Raw genomic sequence first — 17,492 nt, 5'->3', positions numbered from 1 at the left:
ATATTTCTGTCATAGCCCCTGCTATTTCTACACTAGTTCCCTCAATGTCCTAGGGAATATCCTGTCAGGACCTGGAGACTTATCCACTTTTATATTTTTCAAAAGTGTCAGTACTTCTTTTTCTTTTAATCTCATAGTATCCATAGCTACTCTACTTGTTTCCCTTACCTCACATAATTCAATATCCTTCTCCTTGGTGAATACCGAAGAAAATAAATTGTTCAATATCTCCCCCATCTCTTTTGGCTCTGCAGATAGCTGCCCACTCTGTCTCTCTAATGGACCAATTTAACCCCTCGTTATCCTTTTGCTCTTAATATAGCTGTAGAAACCCTTTGGATTTACTTTCACCTTACTTGCCAAAGCAACCTCATATCTTTTAGCTTTTCTAATTTCTTTCTTAAGATTCTTTTTACATTCTTTATACTCCTCAAGCACCTCATTCACTCCATGCTGCCTATCATTATTGTAGATTGTGTATGAACCCCGTTTGATCCAGATTTATTAATTTACTAACATATTTACCCAATCTTCTCGCTAGGGTCTTCGCTAATATTTTCTGATCTGTATATAACAATGCTATGGCTCTATATGAACCAGGTTCTTCTAGATCTTTATCTTTTTTAGGTATAAGTATAATAGTTGATTCGGCTAGTGTTTCTGGTAATGTCTGTTTTTTGAAAGCGTTTGTGTATAATTTTTGTAAGCGTGGAGAGATTATCTCATAAAATCTTTTATAAAATTCATTACTAAAGCCATCCGGTCCTGGCGTTTTAGCGTTCTTCAACGAGTTTATTATTTCTTCTATTTCTTTGACTGCAACTTGAGCTCCTAATTCCTCTTGTCCCAACAGATTAAGTTTTGGGAGATTACAATTATCTAAAAAAATTATGATTTTAGTATTATCTGTTGAAGTTTTAGATGTATATAAATTTTGATAAAATTGAGCAAATCTTTTATTAATGTCTTTAGGTAATGTTAACAATTCGCCTTTATGTGACTTAATTTTGGTAATCGTATTTTCCTTTTCCCTTTTTTTCAGTTGACGTGCCAGAAGTTTGTGGTTTATCACCGAATTCAAAATTTTCCTGTTTTGTAATTTGAAATAGTCTTATTACTCTTGCAGATAGAATTTAGTTTAGTTTAAATTTTAATATTATTATCTTATTATGTTTGTCTATGGTTGGGTCTTTAGCATTATCTATATCTAATTGTTTAATTTGTTCTTCTAGCTGCATTTGTTCAGTATTATTCTTTTTTATTTTGGAAGGCTTGATATGAGATTATAACCTCTGATAAATGCCTTAAAAGTTTCCCCATAATAAAGGGGGTGAAATACCTGGAGTATCGTTAGTCTCAAAAAAAATTTCCATCTGTTGCTTTAAATATGTCCAATCTTGTGGGTTATTTAAAATTTGGAGGTTAAACCTCCAAAACGATTTTTTATTAGACATTCCTTCTACTTTTAGGAAGAAAGTTAGCGGGGAGTGATCATAAATGATGCTATTATGATATTTCGGATTGTGTACGGAATTAATTTCGTATCCACTAAAAAATAGTCGTTACGTGAATAAGTTTTATGTACTGTTGAGTAAAAAGAGTATTCTCTTCCAACTGGATTAGCAATCCTCCATACATCTGTTATATTTGTGTTTTTTATATATGTATCACTAGTTTTAGATTTTATGTTAATCCTCTTTTGTTTTGCAGATTTATCCAGATATGGATCTAAAACGCAATTGAAATCTCCCCCAATTATCGCATTTTGATAATGAAACTCAGAAATTATATCCAAAATGTTATTAAAGAATTGAGGATTATCAAAGTTAGGAGCATAAATGTTTATAATAGTCAAGTCAAGTCAAGTCACATTTATTTATATAGCACATTTAAAAAACAACTCTCGTTGGCCAAAGTGCTTTGCATATGTTATAAAAATAGTACAACAAAAACAGACTACATATATATATACATCATGTAGCCCTTACTCAGTGGACGTCAGGGAAGGTTTGGGAAAAGAGATAAGTCTTTAGTCTCGACTTAAAAGAGTTGATGGAGGGGGCAGTTCTGACGTTTCAAGTGTGCTTCCTGTAAAGAAATTGGTTAAGTGATTTTAGTTGGGCGAAAATCTTACCCCTTTTAATTGGCTCATTATCGCCCCTTATATTCCAGCTGCAAAACGTGATTCCTCCAATTTTCTTTTGTTTAATGTCTTGCATTATAAATCATTTTAATACCTTTAAGTCATATGGTGCTACACAATACGTCAGTCCTCTTGGTGTTGGGTGGTCATCTGCAACTATTAGAATTTGATGGCATATCCCTTTCAAAATAAACCTTAAAAAAGACAAAAAAAAATGTGACGTGATATAGAAAAAAAAAGTGATATTATAGTAACTAAAAATAAGGATACTATAAAAAAATAACCACCTATTGGTGGTAGCTAAGTTCATGAGGACTTCCGTAGATGTTAATTTACATTATGCTCCATTCCCTTGAGGCCAATTCAAAACCGCGTGATATATATAAAAAAACCTTCGAGTTTATATATCTAAATGCATCTTCAAATAATCTAGCATTAGATATATACGAATATCTACTAGCACATGTCCATATATACTAACAGGTTAAGTTTCAACCCATGCACTTCAATTATTCAATCGTATAACTTAGTTTAAAAACTTCGGAAGTAACTTCATAAAGCCAAATAAGTTGAATGATTTGAGGTAGACAAAAAATGCTGGAGTAACAGTGGGACAGGCAGCATCTCTGGAGAGAAGAAATGGGTGATGTTTCGGGTCGAGACCCTTCTTCAGACTGATGTCATGGGAGTTGGCGGGACAAGGATAGAATGTAGTTGGAGGCATTAAGACTGGTGGGAAAATGGGGAAGGGGGAGGGGATGGAGAGAGAGGGAAAACAGGTGCTACTTGAAGTTAGAGAAGTCAATGTTCATACCGCTGGGGTGTAAACTACCCAAGGGAAATATGAGGTGCTGTTCATTCAATTTGCACTGGGCCTCACTCTGACAATGGAGGAGGCCCAGGACTGAAAGGTCAGATTGGGAATGGGAGGGGGACTTAAAGTGCTGAGCCACCGGGAGATCAGGTGGGGTAAGGCAGACTGAGTGGAGGTGTTCAGCGAAACGATCGCCGAGCCTGCGCTTGGTCTTGCCGATGTACTGGAGTTAACACCTGGAATAGCGGATACAGTAGATGAGGTTGGAGGAGGTGCAAGAGAACCTCTGCCTCATCTGAAAAGACTGTCAGGGTTCTTGGATGGAGTCGAGGAGGGAGGTAAAGAGACAGGTGTTGCATCTCCTGCGGTTGCAGTGGAAAGTACCTGAGGAGGGGATGCTTTGGTGTGAAGGGACGAGTCGACCAGGGAGTTGCAGATGGAACGGTCTCTGTCGAAAGCAGAAAGGGGTGGAGATGCGAAGATGTGGCCAGTAGTGGGATCCCGTTGGAGGTGGCGAAAATGTTAGACGATTATTTGCTGTGAGCGACGGCTGATGGGGGTGGAAGGTGAGAACAATGGGGACTCTGTCCCTGTTACGAATGGGAGGAGGGGGTGCAAGAGCGGAGCTGCGGGATATCGAGCAGACCCTAGTGAGAGCCTCATTTATAATGGAAGAGGGTAACCCCCGTTTCCTAAAGAATGAGGAAATCTCCGTTGACCTGGTATGGAAAACCTCACCCTGGGCGCAAATGCAACATAGACTGAGGAATTGGGAGTAGGGGATAGTCTTTATAGGAAGCAGGCTGGGAAGAAGTGTAGTCTAGATACTGTAGCTATGGGAGTCAGTGGGTTTGTAATAGATGTTGGGCAATAGTCTGTCTCATGCGCCCTGCCAGCAGCGTGTTCGTTTTTTTAACTTTTTTTATTTTTTTAGTATGTTTTAAAGTATGTTTTTAATGTTTCTTCGTGTGTTTTGTGTGGGGGGTGGTGTGGGGGGGTAAGGTGGAAACCGTTTTGGTCGCCTCCTCCATGGAGAGGTGACTTTTTCCAGGTCGCCTCCCCCGTGGCCCAAAAGGGAAGGTCGGGCGGCCTTTCCCGGAGACGCGCCTGGGCCTTCAGCAGCGGGCGCAGCGCGGACTCTTGGCGTGGAGCGGGCGAGCCCTCGCTGGGGCTCGCCGAAGGGGAGTGCTCCGTCTCGCTGGCCCGCGGCAGCCGGCAGCCTGAAGCCGCGGTCTGCACACTCCAGCTGGCGCGGCGTCTGCAGCCCGGGATCTCACGTTGGGGACCCGGGGGCAAGAAGAAGCTCCGAATGCCGGCCCGCGGCCAACTTCTACCGCGGGCCCGGCATGAACTTACCATCACCCCTGGAGGGGAGCTTCGACCGCCGGCCCTGCGGTCTGCGGTGCTTCTGGCTGCGGCACGGCAGAGACTTTAAAACTTCGACCGCCGGCCTGTGGCCGACACCAACCTAAAGTCGCGGTCTCCGGTGGGGAGGCACCCATTCAGGACTATATCTGGACTTACCTTGTCTGCACATATGGACGCCCGCAGCGACGGCTGCGGAGGGTTGACTCCCGACCACAGGCGGAAATGGAGGACTGGCCAAATTTTGTGCCTTCCACCACAGTGAGGAATGCTGTGGTGAATGTTTGTGTTAAATTTTTATTGTGTATTGTGTGTTCTTTATCATTGTACCGCTGCTGGTAAATTCATTTCACTTGCACTTTATGTGCAATGTGACGAATAAAACCGTATTATATTGTATTGTATTGTATTGTAAGGACCAGCTCTGCTAGGTGGAGGAAATTGGCTAATTCTACGGTTGAGGAAGAAACGGAAGCCTTTAAGGCCTTTCTGGTGGGGGATGTTGAGTGACAGGACATCCATATTATCAATGAAAGAGTGGGGGCCTGGAAAACAGAAGTCATTGAAGAGACAAAGAGCATGCAAGGTGTCTTGGACATTGGTAAGGAGGGATTGGACGAGAGGGGATAGAATGGAGGAGAGGTATGCGGAAATTACTTTGGCGGGACATGAACAAGTAGGAACAATGGTCTGCCAGGACAGTTCTGTGGATTTTGGGGAGAAGATTAAATCGGGCCGTGCGAGGCTGGGGAATGATACGTTTGGAGGCTTTAGAGGGCAGAGAGCCAGAAGTTATTAAATCAGAAACGGTATGTGATATTACGGTCTGGTGCTTGTCTGTGGGGTCATGGTCCAAGGATAAGTAGGATGAGGTGTCAGAGTTGTCGCCTGGCCTCAGCCTGGTAGAGTTCAATGCACCAGATTACCACGGTACCTCCCTTGTTGGCGGGTTTGATTATCAAGTCTGGGCTGCTGCTGAGTGAATGTACGTTCAGGGGGGAAGAGGTTCGAGTAAGTAAGGGGAGCGGAAAGATGAGGGAGTTGGAAATGAAAAGGTCTAAAGAAGGTGGAGGGCCATCCGGGGGAGTTCAAGAGGAAGGGGGTCCGGTGGAGATGGGAGAAGGTGTCATCACTGGCTTGTGAGAACTTCCCATAGAGAAAGGCACGGAGGCGGAGGCGACGGAAGAAGAGCTCTACATCGTGGCGGACCTGGAACTCATTGAGGTGGGGGTGGAGGTGAACAAAGTTGAGGCCTCTGCCGAGGACCGACTGTTCCATATCAGAAAGGGGGAGGTTAGAGGGGATGGTGAAAACACGGCAAGGGTTAGGGTCGGAGGAAGGCAGGTGAGTAGATGTCTGGTTGGGGGATGGTGGGTGTTCAGAGAGGAGGGGGGCAAGAGGACTTGTATAGGTGGGGACTAGCTGGGGCCTCCTGCTTAAAAGGGGAAGGGGAAGTACCCCTGGGGTTCCCTGTTGGGGGGGGAGCAGTAGCTCAGCAGAGTCAGACCATGTGAATGAATGAATGAATGAATACGTTTATTGTCATTGCACAATACTGTGCAACAAAATTCCATTACATCTCCTCCGGTTAAAAAAAAATACTAACACGACAACCATTAACACATATGTACACTTATTAGTAAAATAATAAATAGGTATTTTAAAAGAATTTAAAAGAATTTGGCGGCATTTCTTGGAATTACATTTTGCTTCCCCAGTGTTCACTATTGGAGTTAAGCTCTTTTATCGCACATGGGTAGAAACTATTTTTTAGTCTACCGGTGCGAGCCTTCAGAGTCCTGAATCGCCTCCCAGAGGGTAGCAGAGTAAAAAGGTGGTTGGCAGGGTGGGATGTGTCCTGCTTGACATTTGTGGCCCGGCGCAAGCATCGGGCCCTATATATGTCATCCAAGGAGGGCAGTTGGGCATTTGTAATGCTCTGCGCAGTTTTTATAATTCCCCGCAGCGCCCTCCTCTCAGCCACAGTACAGCTAGCAAACCACACCAGGATTCCATAGGAGAGGATACTTTCCACGGCGCATCGGTAGAAGGACAACAGCAGCGGCTGTGAGACGTTTGCTCTCCACAGAGACCTCAGGAAATACAGCCGCTGATGTGACTTCCTCACGAGAGTGACGGTGTTCATTTGCCATTTGAGGTCCTGGGAGATGTTTATTCCCAGGAACTTAAAGCCAGTGACTCTCTCCACCATGTCTCCTTTGATGTATAAGGGAGCAGGTTCCTCTCTCCTCTTCCTCCTGAAGTCAACGATCAGCTCTTTTGTCTTTGATGGGTTGAGTACCAGGTTGTTTTTGGTACACCAGACGGTCGGTTTTTGGACTTCATCCCTGTAGGCAGACTCGTCGTTGTTGTTTATCAGTCCCACCACAGTCGTGTCGTCCGCAAACTTGATGATCCTTTTTGTACTGTGTGTTGGTATACAGTCATAAGTGTATATTGTATACAAGATGGGACTCAGCACACAACCTTGTGGTGCTCCTGTGCTGAGCGTCAGGACTGGGGAGTAATTGGACCCCATCCTGACAGTCTGTGGGCGATCTGTTAAAAAGTCCTTAATCCATCCGCATGTGTTTGCATTAACACCCAGATCAGACAGTTTGTCCACCATTCTGCTGGGGATGATTTGATTAAATGCAGAACTAAAATCTACAAATAACATCCTCACATACGAGCCAGGACGCTCCAGATGTGTCAGTGCAGAATGTAGAGCTATGTTGATGGCATCCTCCGTTGACCTATTAGCTCTATATGCAAACTGATGCTGATCCAGGGTGGATGGGAGTGAGGACTTAATGTGGGCCAGGACCAGCCGTTCAAAACACTTCATCACTGTTGAAGTGAGAGCAACAGGTCTATAGTCATTCAAGCTGGTAATGGCTGTTTTTTGGGTACAGGCACGATGGTAGCAGTCTTAAAGCATTTAGGGACAGTGCACGTTGACAGAGAGAGGTTGAAGATGTCGCTGAAAACCTCCGCTAACTGGTCTGCATAGTCCCGCAATACTCTCCCTGGGATGCCATCTGGGCCAGCAGCCTTCCTGGGGTTGACCCTGCGGAGTGTTCTTCTGACGTCCTCCGTACTCACAGTGAGTGGCACAGTGAGTGCCAGGTCGTCAGTGCTGGGTGCGGCTACAGGTGCAGGCTCCGCCTCATTCAGCTCAAAACGGGCGAAAAAATGGTTGAGCTCCTCAGCTAGCGAGTTGTTACTGCTGCTGATGATCGGCCCCCCCTTGCCCTTGTAGTTTGTGAGTTGCTGAATGCCCTGCCAGACACGCCGAGGGTCCCTCTCGTTAAAATACCCCTCTAACCTGTGGTGTGGGTGTCTGCATCATGGAGACCAAAGATCATAGAGCGGAGCAAGATTCGCCACTCAGCGAAAAAAGCGTAGTACGTCATGGGTGATTGTTGCCGCCATTTTACTGGGCTGCCTCGATACTGTCATGGCGTCCACATCTACATCTACAGCTCACTGTTCTGCTATAAATTGCTCTAATCGCCAATGTAGATGACCCTACCTGTCTTTCTTCAGGTTCCGCAATAACAAAGAAAGGTGAGGAAATATTATTGTTTTCTGTCGATATTATTCTGTCCTGAACATGTTATTTTCTTTTCCCCCATCAACAGTCATAGGGAAACTAGGTTTGTCGGTACATTAGAAAGTTATTAGATTTTTTTAAAGCGATCTATACTTACCACAATAATAAAGTAATCAATTTATGTACAACTGAAAACAATTGTACTTAAGTGATACATCATCCATTCTGCAGGTACGTAGTTATAATCAATTTTTTTCTTATTAGTTAATCCTAAATGATATTTTCTGTAATTTCATATGTCGACAGCAGGTCCAGAATACTCGTCAACAAGATCTCCTTCACCACACTCCGGTTTACTGGTCAACCACCTGCCGTCTTTGTGCTGAACACTGAACCTGACCAGTTTTCCAACAGGCAGACCTATAACAGACTAAATTGGAATGCAGTTCCATCGCTATTTGACATCCCTAACCCGCGGAAACGTTTGTTTTCCCAAAGCAGGTTACTCAAGAGGAAGAATGAGAACCCGTTAGCCACACAAAATTGTGCAAATGATGATTTATTTATTATTGTATATAAGTTGGAAATGTCCTTTGGGGTAAGCAAGGGGTTGGGCTATCATTGTTTGAAATATGTTGAATTTAACATCACTTTCGTTGGTTAGCTGATAGGCAAAACACTGCAACCCTGTATATCTCGCACACAAAATTATGTAAATTATGTAAATATTACTATGAATGATGGAAATAAAAAATGTTTTCCTTGTTTATGAAGTTCAATTCAGAATTTTACTTCGGAGTCATGTGAGTGACTACGTGAAGAGCCCGTCAGCCCGCATGCACATCATTACGTCAAACGCATGGCGCGCTGACTGCCTGGCTGGCGCGCAGCTCCACCAGCGGTCCTTTTAAAAGACCACAGGTAAGTTCTGCAGCTTAGTCTGCGGTGAAAATTTTTTGTTCTTCGTTACAGCATGGATAAAGCGAGGGTGAAGTCTCGAAAGACTGAAGGGAGAACCGCTTCTGAGGACTGCGGGAGTACAGTCAGCGGCCGGCAGTCAGTTTCACCATCGCGGTCGCTGACAGCTCAGCCAGCGACTTCGGGCTCGGAGCCCATGGATAGCACTTTGCATACCCTGCGGGGGAAAGCAAAGTGCAAGTCCAACAGGCTTGTAGACTCGGATGAGTCTGGCCGGGAGGATTCGCCTCCCAGAGCAGGAAGGTTGGTTGGACGCCTTTCCCGAGTGGAGCATCTCATGGAGAAGAAGCTCCAACAGAATACGCTCCGTGGTCGGGAGTCGTACCACAGCGGGGCTCGGGGACCTGCAGCAGCGCCTGGTGCAGGGCTGCATTTCGTCTCCCCATCCGAAGATGGGAGTGTAGACGAGTCCTGTGCGGATGACAGCTCGGTGTGGGACCCGCGGGAAGCAGAGGTACCAAACATGATATCTAAATTTGCGGTGCCGCGCTCGTTGGAGAGCTGCTGAACGAAGAGCTGGCGGCAAGTATTAATTACCTGGTCTCCCACTAGCTGCAGGAGCAGGTCATGATGGGGCCAACCATGCGGTACCATGCACCCAGCAACTGTGCATCCCTTAAGGTACCGGTGGTACATACTTCCATATGGAACCATATCGAGGACGGCATTAAGACCCAAGAATTAAAGCTGCAGAGAATTCTCAACCTGCTGGGGTCGGGACTGACAGCTTTCACCAGGTCGGTGGACGGCGGCGCATTATCGGATGGGCAGCGGGACGCAATGGCATTGTTGTGGAATGCATACTTTGAAATTAATTACTTTCGCAAGAATGCTATTCGTCCCGTTCTCAACCCCAAGTTTGCGGGGTTGTGTAAATCCAGTAATGTGCAGCCGCCAAACTTACTGTTTCGGGAAGACCTGTCCAGGCAGGTAAAAGACCTCGACGAGGAGTCAAAGGCTGTGGGGCTACTTCAGGCTCCACCAGCGAACAAGCCATCGTCGTCGTCATCGTTTTGTCGACACCAACCATATCCTTCACCCAGCACAAGATCGGTTGCGCAACCCATGAGGTCGGGAAGAACTGGACGGAAGTCTTTTTTAGGACAAGGACCGAGTCGACCCACAACGAAGATGCGCAGCTACCGAGCACAAGCACCCCAAAACCCCAAACATCGGGGAAATAAATAACTGGCCAAAACCCATCTAACACAGGGGTAGGTGGGTCTGGTTCACAGAGTAGCATACCGGGTGTAGAGTTATCGCATGTTGGTGGTAGCTGTTTGGAAGGGGTTGGATAGGGACCCACAATCCCGTTTATATCAACGGGTTGATGGTGGAAAGGGGCAAAAACTTTTAATTCCTGGGCGTGCACATCTCTGAAGATCTCTCCTGGTCCCAGCACACTGATGCAATTATAAAGAAAGCACATCAGTGCCTCTACTTCCTGAGAAGATTACGGAGAGTCGGTATGTCAAGGAGGATTCTCTCAAGCCTCTACAGATGCAGAGTAGAGAGCATGCTGACCGGTTGCATCGTGGCTTGGTTCGGCAACTTGAGCGTCCAGGAGTGGAAAAGGCTTGTAAACAACATTTTGTTGAAAAAAATTTGTAATCAACAGGCCATCACCGACTCTGACCTCCCTACCATCGAGGGGATCTATCGCAGTCGCTGCTTCAAAAAGGCTGCCAGCATCATCAAGGACCCACACCATCCTGGCCACATGCTCATCTCTCCACTGCCATCAGTTGGAAGGTACAGGAGTCTGAAATCTGCAACATCCAGGTTCAGGAACAGCTTCTTCCAAACAGCCATCAGACTATTAAACACAACTTCAAACAAACTCTGAACTATAACAGCCTATTGCTCATATGTAATTATTTATGTGTATATATATATGGTCTATGCTATTTAGACACATTGATCTGTTTTGTATTTATGCCTACAATATTCTGTTGTGCTGCAGCAAGCAAGAATTTCATTGTCCTATCTGAGCCACGTGACAATAAACTCTCTTGACTTGACTTGACTCCTTCCTGATGGACTCGGCAAATGTTTCAATACATCAGACAAACAAGACAGGGGAGAGAGGGCAACCCTGCCTGACTCCAGACCGGACGGGGAAGTTGTCTGGCAGTGTTTTTCACACTGCGCACGTTTAGCAATGCCAGTTTTAGCTCCATTATCCTTAAAGAATCACTGACTGTCATCTTGTCCTCTCATGCCCACCGCTTTGGTGAATTGCAGCACCGTTTCGGGGTTCAGGTACTGGGTGCTGGCATCCTCTGTCGTAGCTGGAGTTGTCAGAGGGACCTTCCTTGTTCCACCCTCATCCGGGTGTAGCAGGACATGTAGCAACCAGTCAGGATTCTTACGACATCAAGATGTTTGTTAAGAATATTTGGTGATAGGCAAAATCACTTTAACCTTCTGAAAAAATAGAGATGTGATCAACCATGTAATTACATGTTTGTGCCGGCCAGGAATTTTAATCAACCAGTATTTCCAGTTTGTTTAAAAAGGAACTGCAGATGCTGGAAAATCAAAGGTAGACAAAAATGGCCTTGCTCTTCCTGCAGTTCACCCTGGCTCCCGTGGCCAACTAAAACTGGTTGCAGACGCAAATCAATCTGTGGACCAGCCATGGATCCGTGCAGAAGTCGACATCGTCCATGTACAGGGAGGTTTTGACGTGAGTGCCCCTACTGCCTGGCATCGTCACTCCTATTATGCTCAAGTCCTGTTTGGAGTCTGTAGACTGGGCAATGTTCAGGGACTCGGCAACGGACCTGAATGAATTGGCCACAGTCGCTACAGACTTCATAAAGAAATGTGTGGAGGACTGCATTCCAACAAAAACCTTCCGAGTGTTTCCTAACCAGAAGCCTTGGATGAACCATGAGATCCGCATTCTTCTGAAGACCAGATCCCAGGCATTCAGGTCTGGCAATACAAAGGTCTACAAGAAGTCCAGATATGACCTTGGTAAGGCCATCAAAAAGGCCAAAAGGGAATTCTGCTCTAAGCTGGAGGATGAGACGAATATTCGGCAACTGTGGCAGAGCTTGATAGCCATTTCCTCCGACAAGGCGAAATCAGGAGGCAGCTCAAATGTCAGTGAAGCATCACTCCCTGACAAGCTCAATGCGTTCTACGCACGCTTTGATAGGGAGAACACCGATGTGCCTTCCCGAGCCCCCATTCGCCACGATGCTATTTTGGTCACGGTCACAGAGGCCGACGTCAGAAGATCCTTCAGAGGGGTGAACCCTCGGAAAGAGCCTGGACTTGATGGTATACCCGGTCGTGTTTTAAAAAACCTGTGCGGACCAAATGGCTGGAGTTTTTACGGACATTGTCAACCTCTCACTTCTGAGGTCTGAGGTTCCCACCTGCTTTAAAAGGACATCAATAATACCGGTGCCCAAGAAGAGCAAGGTGACGTGCCTCAATGAATAGCAACCAGTGGCACTAACGTCTGTGGTGATGAAGTGCATTGAGAGTTTTATTATGGCGCATATCAACGCCTACCTCGACAAAAACCTGGACCCACTGCAGTACGCTTACCGCCACAACAGATCAATAGTGGATGCGATCTCACTGACTCTCCACTTCGCTCTGGACCACTTGGACAACAGAAACTCATATGTCAGGCTGTTATTCATTGACTACAGCTTGGCATTTAATACCATCATCCCCTCCAAGCTGATTACCAAGCTCTCAGATCTGGGTCTCTGCGCATCCCTCTGCAATTGGATCCTCGACTTCCTCATCCACAGACCAGACTGTCCGTGTTGGTGGAAATGTGTATTCCTCGATAACAATCAGCACAGGACTGTTTCAATACATCAGATAAATAAGACAGGGGAGAGAGGGCAACCCTGCCTGACTCCAGACCGGACGGGGAAGTTGTCTGGCAGTGTTTTTCACTCTGCGCAAGTTTAGCAATGCCAGTTTTAGCTCCATTATCCTTAAAGAATCACTGTCATCTTGTCCTCTCATGCCCACCGCTTTGGTGAATTGCAGCACTGTTTCGGGGTTCAGGTACTGGGTGTTGGCATCCACTGGCATAGCTGGAGTTGTTGTCAGAGGGACCTTCCATGTCCTGCTACACCATCTGGGTGTAGCAGGACATGTAGCAACCAGTCAGGATTCTTACGACATCAAGATGTTTGTTAAGCAGGCTCGAAGGGCCGAATGGCCTAGTCCTGCACTATTTTCTAAGAGTATTTGGTGATACGCAAAATCACTTTAACCTTCTGAGAAAATAGAGATATGATCAACCATGCAATTACACGTTTGTGACACCCAGGAATTTAAATCAACCAGTATTTCCAGTTTGTTTAAAAAGGAACTGCAGATGCTGGAAAATCGAAGGTAGACAAAAATGCTGCAGAAACTCAGCGGGTGAGACAGCTCTATGGCACGAAGGAAATAGGCAACGTTTCGGGTCGAAACCCATCTTCAGTATTTCCAGTTTGTTCATTATAAATGACTCCATATGGAAAGTATACATTTACATTGATTGTTAGTCAGATCCTCAGTGAACGTCTATTTGCATTTTAATAAACATTAGCATTACATGGAGACTTTTCAAGCTTCCTTTATATTTGATAGGTGTTAATGATTGTAGGCTTTTCCACCATTGCTTTCCTTGTCGGGCTGAGAGTATGGGGGAACTTCTTATTTTTTAAACTGTTGGAATCAAACTACCATAACCATCTATTGGCCAACCATCCTTGCCATTCCAATGGGCTTGGGTTGGGTAGTGTGAGTGGCAATCATTTGTTGCTGAGCTCTCCATCATGTGACTCGGTCCACAAAATCAATCCAGCCCTGCTCAACACCATTGAATTGAATACATTTTATTAGCCATGTATACATACAAGGAATTTGTCTTGGTGCTTGCTCACAAGTAACAACACGATTAAAAGTAAAACATTATAATTTAAACATCTGAAGAATGAAATAAAATACCAGAGCAAATGGAGGCTACAATTGGCTACGGAACATTGCGACAGAACCAGATCAAAGTGATCACTGTGGGTACTTTTCACAAATACTGTTCACATGAGAGTACGAGTGTGTGTGTGTGTGTGAGGGGGGAGGGGGAAGAGGGGGGAGAATTAGGACTGCAAAATAAAGCTCCTTTTTTTTAGACAGGTAGTTAACAGCATGCATGTTTTAAAAGTTTCAGGATACAAATTCGAGCAACAGCAAAAAGGCTATGCAAATATATATTAGCAAACGGCCCTGTATTAGTATTAGTGAGAAAGAGAAGGCATGCGGAAATGCCAGAAGATGCCTCCATTCCCATTAATCCCTCCGGTCCGCAAAATGATTATTTGTCTGTACAAGGTGTCCATAAGTCAAACATTTATAACCCAGGGAATATCTGTGGAGGGTTAAGGGCCAAATGCTGGAAGATGAGATTAATATGGAGTACTGCCCACTGGTCGCAAGGATGTAGTGGCCGAAATGACTATGACTCGAGCTGGTTAAGAAAAAAAAAATAATTGTTTTATAAAAAGTATAGTTCCTTATCAGCGCTGTTAGGGAGTCATGGTAGAGCCAGGTACTGGCCCAGTGTTACTCGACTATATTAATCATGGTCGTAAAGGTAAAACATGGCAAATCCTTAATCTCAGATTAGATTGAATTGAGCTGCGACAGTACTTCGGAGCATTGAATTGCAACAAGTATTCTTGCACAACTGTGAGTTGTTAGCACATACTGTCTGCTTGTAGTGGACAACAGCACATGGTTGGGTTTGGTTGATATGTGGAAATAAATTATGCTTCAATTAAACATAGTTGGATAAATTGTCAGGATTTTTACTTGAGCAGATCTGGTTTATAATATAATGGTTAAATTATGACCTGGAGGTGCTTTGTGACAAACTGAGAGAAGACCTGTTCAAATGCAAGAGACATATTTTTGAGTTATTGAAAAACTATTTTAGCAGTACAAATGTTTACAGAGTTTGAGGTCTGTTGCAAAGTGTCCACAAAATTCAATGAGAAACCAGGGAGCAAAAGCATTGATTATAAAGCTACCACTTGGAGCAGGAGTGTGGATAACTGTAAGGACGCAAGAGATGGAAATGGAACGGTTGACTGAAATGGGTGAAACATGGTTGCTTGTGCTAAGCCTAAATGATGGGGTATCTATTGGATCAAAGTCTGTTTATGTGGTGTACATTCTAATTCACTAAATACCACAAAGCACCAGGATTTCAGGAAAAAAAACGATAATATGTGGAAGCTTTAGTCCATGCAGAAGTTATGGTTTCATATAACAAACCGCACGTGTATTTCAAACCTGTAGCCAACCCAAGGCAGCAAATGGGAAGCATTCCCACACGCAAGGCAGAAATGAAAATTGAGGTGCAGGGTTTATTTCCTCCTATGTCTCAATAGTTGCTGTTGGTTTTTAGCAGAAGCTGAAAACAAATGGTTTACGATAATGGTCACAGGAATGAATGGGTCAACCTATGGTGAGCATTTGACAGCTCTGGGCCCGTACCCGCGGGAGTTTAGAAGGATGAGGGGGAATTCTCATTGAAACTTACTGAAAACTGAAAGGCCTGGATAGAGTGGATGTGGGTAGGATGTTTCTATTAGTGGGAGAGTTCAGGACCAGAGTGCACAGCCTCAGAATAAAAGGGCGCACCTTTAGAAATGAGATAATAGACAATAGGTGCAGGAGTAGGCCATTCAGCCCTTCGAGCCAGCACCGCCAATCAATGTGATCATGGCTGATCATCCCCAATCAGTACCCCGTTCCTGCCTTCTCCCCATATCCCCTGAGGGCTGCTATTTTCAAGAGCCCTATATAGCTCTCTCTTGAAAACAGCCAGAGAACCTGCCTCCTCCGTCCTCTGAGGCAGAGAATTCCACACACTCACCACTCTGAGATGATGAAGAATATCTTTAGCCAGAGGGTAGTCAATCTGTGGAATTACCACAGTCTGCTGTGGAGGCCAAGTCTATGGGTATTTTTAAAGTGGAGATTGACAGGTTCTTGATTAGTAAGGGTGGCAAAGGTTATGGGGAGAAGGGAGGAGAATGGGGTTGAGAGGGAAAGATAGATCAGCCATGATTGAATGGCAGAGTAGATACGATGGGCGGGAATGGCAAAATTCTGCTCCTATGAACATGGTCTCGATTGAAGCAAATGGTTTCTAAGAAATACACTTGTGACAAATTTGCATAATAGGAAATTGACAGCACAGTCTCTCACAATGCATTAAGTGACCAGTTTCAGTGATATGTACAAGTATCCCAATTCATAATTCTGAATAATCATCTGATTTTCAACAGTCATATTGATCAAGACCAACTTTTATTCCCCCTTATCCAAGATTACACTATCTTTGCCCAGTTAAAACAAACTAACTATGCAGAAGCTGGGCCTTCATGGTGTATTTGAGAGCACCAAATTAAGCAGCACCTTTTTTTAAATGTTTTTAAAATTTTTGTTAGAAGTACAATAATGTAGTACCACAGTGCCTAATACTTATTGACATATTACATTTCATACACAACTTCTTAATTTTAATTTAATAATAAAGCAGGAAGAAAATAATAGAAAAGGAGAGATTGACATAGAGTGGTGCATGAAATGGAGAGATAGCCCGAAAGAAGTAGAAAGAGAAAGAGACGAAATGGAGGAGAAAAAAAAGGAAAAAGGAGATTGAAAGCGATATACCTATTTAATGTTCCTGGCCAACCGTCAACTGATTCTGAAACATTTTATTTCTATGGTTGTGTTGCATGGTAAGAAGTCGATAAAAGGAGACCAAATCAATAAGAATTGGTCTACTTTACCTGCTAGAAGGAGTCGCATTTCTTCAAGATATGCTGTTTACGACATATTTGAAATCCACATTTTGAGCGTTGGTGTTGGCGCATTTTTCCAAAATTTAAGTATGAGTTTTTTTGCCATTATTAAACCATAATTAAAGAGATTTTTGAAACGTATTTAGCTTATTTCCATCTTCCATTGATCCAAAGATAATCATTTCGGTATTAGGTTCAAGTCTTCTATTAAATAGTTTTGTCAAAATTTCACAGTTTTATACAGGAGACAAAAGAGTGTGTTATAGTGGCATTCTCAGATAATCATTTATCACAGATGGGAGAGATATTTGGATAGATTTTATTCAGTCTAGTTTTCGAGTAGTGTAATTTATGTAAAATTTTAAATCGAATTAAATTATGTTTTGCATTAATCGAACATTTATGTATGTATATCAGGTATTTTTCCCATGTTTCTTTCTAAATTTTTATCTGTAATTCTCATTCCCAATCTGCTCTGATTGCCTCTGTCGATGGTGATTCTATATTTAAAATATTATATGATATTAAATTGCATGAATCTGCCTTAATATTCATTGCTTCATCTAATAAATCTAGAGTTAGAATTTGATATCCTTGTATGTGTTTTTTCAAATAGTCTCTAATTTGAAGGTATTTAAAGTATTGGTTATTTTTCAAGTTGTATTTTAATTGTCATTGTTGAAATGATAAATTTCCCATTTCATACAAGTCTCCAATCCTTTTAATTCCTAATCTTTCCCAATAGATATACGTTTTGTCAGTGAGAGATGGTTTAATTGAGGGATTATTTACTATTGG

At 43.8% G+C, this 17,492-nt stretch overlaps 1 long non-coding RNA gene across 1 annotated transcript; it reads left to right on the top strand.

The window, feature by feature from the left end:
- Positions 1-483: 483 nt before the first annotated feature.
- Positions 484-11,373, top strand: LOC116976784. Its single transcript, XR_004413051.1, has 3 exons — positions 484-668; positions 9,738-9,741; positions 11,363-11,373. It is a non-coding gene; the product is annotated as an uncharacterized LOC116976784 (long non-coding RNA).
- Positions 11,374-17,492: the final 6,119 nt, after the last annotated feature.

The sequence above is a fragment of the Amblyraja radiata genome, chromosome 9 (assembly GCF_010909765.2).
Source record: "Amblyraja radiata isolate CabotCenter1 chromosome 9, sAmbRad1.1.pri, whole genome shotgun sequence".
NCBI lineage: Eukaryota > Metazoa > Chordata > Chondrichthyes > Rajiformes > Rajidae > Amblyraja > Amblyraja radiata.
The sequence above is the reverse complement of the archived record's forward strand: the minus strand, read 5'-3'. Positions and strand labels throughout refer to the sequence as shown.